The sequence below is a fragment of the Girardinichthys multiradiatus genome, chromosome 22 (assembly GCF_021462225.1).
Source record: "Girardinichthys multiradiatus isolate DD_20200921_A chromosome 22, DD_fGirMul_XY1, whole genome shotgun sequence".
Taxonomy (NCBI): domain Eukaryota; kingdom Metazoa; phylum Chordata; class Actinopteri; order Cyprinodontiformes; family Goodeidae; genus Girardinichthys; species Girardinichthys multiradiatus.
Genome location: NC_061814.1, coordinates 10,944,019 through 10,949,733, shown reverse-complemented (window position 1 = coordinate 10,949,733; position 5,715 = coordinate 10,944,019). Strand labels below are relative to the sequence as shown.

Below are 5,715 nucleotides of genomic sequence, written 5' to 3'. Positions count from 1 at the left end.
GACTGTTTCTGTGATGGGCCTATCAGGGGCTGCACAAATTCTTCCTGTTCAGATTGGGACTCAGAGAGTAACTCACCATTTTGTGTGTTCACCCAGCACACCTGTTAATTTGCTAGGCCGAGACTTATTAGTGAAGCTGGGAGCATGAGTGTTGTGTGGTACTGATGGGTTAACGGTAACTTTACCAGATGGTTCCTCTTTGGCATGTGGACAAATGCTTCAGCATGGACAATATTTTTTACAGCCAGTTGCAGAGGCATATGCTGACATCTACTGGGGACTGCTGACTGCACCTTCTTCTCCAAGCAGCATCTTCTCTGTGTGTCAGCTGTGGAAACCCTGGATTCAAAGTCTTTGCCCCTACACCTCTCCGCCTGACCCGCCCCATGTCACTCTGTTCTACGACCGTTGTCACACTGAATGGTACCAGGATTTGTTTAATGAAACAGTAGAAGGTAGGACATGGTTTATTTCATCCAAAAAATATTTATGTGGCTCCGGAGGGTGTGGCTGCAGCAATTGATTTAACACCTGACCAAGCAGAATGGTATTTACTGTCAGATGAAGCTGTTCCTCATGTTTCTCTTTCTTTGCATCCTGAGCATCAAGCTAAGGAATTGGGATGAGTGGTAAAGCGCTCTCTGGCAGCTGGGGACTGGCAGGACACCTCAGTCACCAACTTAAGGTATTCTAAGAACACAGACACATACTGTATAAATGTACAGCTACTGATGAAGTTCTGTTGTAGCATGAGATGCTCATACATCATCTTGGAAGGGAAAAAACAGATCATCCCAAAGTTGCAGCTCTTTTGCAGAGCCTATCTTATCAGTTATGGGCTGAAGGGCCCACAGATGTAGGATTAACCCCCTGCGCCCCAGTTTCTATTCAGGTTGCATCTCCCTCGCTTATTTGGGTTCCACAGTATCCGCCCAAAAACTAAGCTCGGGAAGGCATCAGAGACACCATTGAAGGCCTGAAGGCAGCAGGTGTGTTAGAAACCTCAGCCTCAGCATGGAACACACCCATCCTTCCTGTAGAGAAAAAAGGTACTGGAAAATACCGCATGGCACATGATTTAAGAGCAATAAATTCAGTTCTGGTGACTTCTACTGTTCCTGTCCCAAATCCCTATGTTGTTCTCTCCAACCTTGAACCTTCACATCAGTGGTACACATGCATTGATCTACCTAATGCTTTTTCTGTTTGCCATTAGCAGAAGAGTGCAGAGACATTTTTCCTTCACCTATTGTGGGGAGCAGCTGCGCTTCACCTGTCTGCCACAAGGGTTCGCCCTTTCCCCAGGTATATTTAACCAGGTTTTGAAAGATGTGTTACAGACTTGCCCCCTACCACAGAACGTGACTCTAATTCAGTACGTGGATGACGTACTACTGGCAGCATCCTCAGCGGAGCTCTGTTTGCAATCTACAGAACTCATGCTGAGACATCTGCATAAACATGGATTCAAGATCAGTAAAAAAATAAAGTACAAATAGCAAGGAAGCAAGTTTCCTTCCTGGGCGGGGTTATTACCGCAGGAAACACGAGCATGTCAGGTTCACATAAGCAACGTATTTTAACACACCCTAAACCTCTTAGGTTGAAAGACATGCTGTCATTTTTGGGCCTTACAGGCTACAGCAGGAACTACATCCCAGGTAACACCGATCTCACACAGCCCCTCAGAGACCTAGTCAGAGAACAGGGCATGCGAAATCTCAACAATGTCCTTAATTGGACACAGGAAGCGGAGGACCCCTTTATTGTGTTAAAGCAGCTTCTCTCCAACGCGGCAGAACTTAGGCTCCCAGACTACACCACACCATTTTATTTGGATGTTTCTGTAACAAAACTGGCAGTAAATGGAGTTTTGTTTCAGAGAAAAGGGGGAGAGAGGAGAGTGCTGATGTACATTTCAGTAATGATGGATAACATGGAAAAACGCCACCCACAATACACACAACATGCAGCGGGGTTGTCAAAATTAATTCAAAAAACAGCTCACTTAGTGATGGGACACTGGCAAAAGAAACTGTGCAGACTCTGTGTTATTTAGCTTTACCAAAACAAACGAGCACGCAGGAGTTTCTGGGGAACAACTCCAACACTAGGTAGCTAGATACTATATTATCAGAATCAGAATTAGAATCAGCTTTATTGCCAAGTTCGTACATACAAACAAGGAATTTGAGTCCGGTACACTTTGCTCTCTGGTTTTTCTTTTTCTTTTCCTTTTTTTTTTATGCGTCATAAGATATATTTATGCATATATCTTTATGTCCTTAAATACATATATACAAATATACACATATACAAAGGTGCATTTGCAACGTCATTGTGCGGTTGTTTGGTACTCAATTAAATGTTCATCAGAGAAACAGCCTGGGGGAAGAAACTGTCTCTGTGGCGGTTGGTTTTAGTAAACAGCGCCCTGTAGCGGCGGCCTGAAGGTAAAACTCTAAATAGTTTATGTGCAGGGTGTGTGGGGTCTGCAGAGATTTTAGCAGCTCTTTTCCTGACCCTAGACCTGTATAAGTCCTGGATGGAGGGACGGTCAGCCCTGATTATTCTCTCTGCAGACCTGATTATTCGTTGCAGTCTGGACCTGTCCTGTTTTGTGGATGAGCCAAAACACACTGAGATAGATGAAGACAGGACAGACTGAATGATGCTAGGTAGCTTGCATAATATAGTATCTAGCATAATATAGTATCTAGCTAGCTGGTTGCTTTTATCAAGTTAATTTTAGTTGATATTAGTAGTCTTTTACTGTACCAAGCCTATACCCAAAACTCTCAAAGTTTAGAGTTGGTTTATGGTTGCAGACTTTATCACAGCATTGACCTTATTAGATTTTTGTATTTTATTTTCAGATGATATACATCACAGGATAGAAAACTATGGCAAAGCAATGTACAAGTGGACCACAGCCAAGCGTCCCAGGATGGACTGTTAATACACTGTTCAGATGGCGACTCAAACCTTATGGCACCTAAAGATCCAGATTCATGCAAGACATTACTGAGAGCAGCTGAAATAAGAGTTCATAGACCCATTCCTGTCCTTGCCAAAGACTTACCTGCACATGAAATATTATAGCATCTTTACTATGAAGAAGGAGCTTAAAAGAATGCAGATCCAAAGTAAAATTTCTGTAGATAGATCGTACACAGAAGACCAATCCACCCAACAAGATCCAGTCACATCAAGAGTGTATGAAGCCAAATGTATTATTTGTGTGCAATGCAGCAAGTATTTGAAGGGTCAGAAGATAAAGGAGAGTCTGACAAAATGCAGTTAGGAGCTGATCACACACTAAAGCAAGCAGCTGAAGGCAAAGGTGATACCAGGATGCCAGCCATAGTTGTTAAACATAAGCAGCAGAATGTCATTACCACCGATCCTGCTACAGACTGTACACAAAGGACCAAAAAAATAAAAATAAATTGTTGACACTAACATGGATGAGGCAGAATCACCTTATCAGTGAAATGATGGGAGTCCAAAACGGTTTTACATTCATTATGGAAGACACACGGGATACCTAATACAAAAAGATACCTAAGACGCAAAGTTGATGCGAAATTCAGGAAATCTTTACATATCACGCCTTATGAGCCAAAACAACTTTTGATATACCCTAACAGTTTGACAATGACTGAATTTGTAAAGGTTTACCAAGAACTCAAAGATGAACTGAGTTTCCAAATCAAGCATTGCTTAAGTATGGTCACCACATGTGTCAGATCTTAAGAAAAAGAACTGTGCCATCTAAGGAAGTGCAAAGCCTCACAACATCATTCTGCCAAGACCTGGTTAATGCTGTTACATGTGGCAAAGTCAGGTCTACTAAACACATTGTTTTGCCTTTTGCTGTCAAGTGACTCATTGGAAATGATATACATACTGAACGGACTTGGACATAGCGTTTCATATTCCCAGGAAGAGGAAATTGACACAGCCCTGTGTGTTTAGAAGGAAGTGGGGATGCCATCTCACTACCACAAAATATCAAGCCTGGTCGGTTCACAACACTGGCATGGTACAATATGACAGACTGGTGGAAACTCTCAGTGGTAAAGGGACAACACACAGAGTGAATGGAATTGCAGTGCAAGGAAAATCTATTGCTGATTATCATTTGCCTTGCATCCCCAAAACCAAGAAGAGAAGCACTGGAGCAGTAGAGGCTTTGCTCTACAAATTTACAATATAGGAGAGCATGCCAGTCCTCCGGTTGTCTGTACAACTGGCTTATTCCATGCTGATCACACGGCTGTTCTACAGGACGCTTCAGACCAAAGAAACATGTGGCTGATATCTCGTCAATTTAACAAGGATGTCTGTAACTGCACTGAGTTTAACATCATCACTCGCAGCAATACAAGTGTACAAGAACTTAGTATCGGCTATTTGCCAAGAATCAACGCTCCTGCCACACAGCTGTCAACAGTAAATAAGATTCTTCACCAGTTGATGAGCATCATGAAGTCTCTGAAACACCAGGTGAGGAATTCAAGGACATCATTTTTTGAATACCACCTGCCTTTCCATGGCAACAATTAGAAAATGTTTTGCAGATGTAGTCTAAGTGACCATGGCAAAGAAGCAGGAGTGATAGCTGATGGCTCAATCATGGGGGTTATTAATGGTCACAGGTATAACCAAGCAATAAGACTCCACAAACAGCTTCATGAGGCTTTTGTGAAACTAGCCTGAAAATAGTTTTATCTCTGGTTAGAAGAGAATAAAACTGAAGAGCTCATTTACTTTGAAGAAACTCTGTAAGAAATCGGCAACCTGTGTAATCAAGTATCACAGTCAAGATTTGAGGAAACCCTTGGGTAAGAGTCATTCCAGCTCACTTTTATACATTTCAATGAACTCCTCAACTATCTCAGAGGAGACAATGGTCCCCTCTCAGCTTTCTGGATGTCTTCCATGGGCATGGTTGAGATTTTGGGGGTATGATAATTGTTTCACAAAGTATAGATCTTCATATTAAGGATGCCCTGGCCTGTTCTCCTGCTCCACTGCCTCGGACACTTTCAAATCCAGATGTCTCACTGCAGAAAACTGACAAGGCTGCTTGTAAGGAATGTATGATCATTTGATTGTATAACATTCATTAAAAATTAGAAATAAAAATCATAATTATTTAGTTTTAACCAAAATCCTTCCTTACGAATAGATATTAGAGATATACAATGGGTTTGTGATCATTAGGCTAACAGCATCTAATAATTACAATTAAATATTTAATTGTCATTAATCATTATTAACCAAACCATGCTAAATGTAACTGTGTTATCAACCGTTTTACCAAACGTGGTGAAAAAAGCACCAACCTTAGTCGACAGAAAATCATCTTTACACAAAATAAGCACAAACACTTTATCTGTGAGAAAATGTATTAAATAAATAGTTCCCTCTTACAATCTACTATTCATGTCCAACAAACTCTTCAACTAACTAGACATTCACTACTCTACTAAAAGGGTAAATTAATGAACAAGAATAAAAATGCAAAAATTGATCAGCAGACAGTGGATATTTATCAAGTTGTTAAATTTGTTGTTAAATTTGTTTGGAATGTTTCCTTAAAACTATCTTATAAGCGGTTGTCTAAAATGTCGACTATCGGCAAACAAAGGAACTGTTTTTTGAGATGGGTTTAATACAGTAGGTGCCCGGAAAAAGTATAATAAAAAG

The 5,715-nt window shown here is 41.0% G+C and overlaps 1 long non-coding RNA gene across 2 annotated transcripts; it reads left to right on the top strand.

The window, feature by feature from the left end:
* Nucleotides 1-644: 644 nt before the first annotated feature.
* LOC124858830 lies at nucleotides 645-5,157 on the top strand. 2 transcript variants are annotated; one of them, XR_007035947.1, is made up of 3 exons: nucleotides 645-1,049; nucleotides 1,220-1,305; nucleotides 2,877-5,157. It is a non-coding gene; the product is annotated as an uncharacterized LOC124858830 (long non-coding RNA). The 2 variants fall into 2 exon arrangements; XR_007035946.1 differs by having other exon boundaries at nucleotides 1,217-1,305.
* Nucleotides 5,158-5,715: the final 558 nt, after the last annotated feature.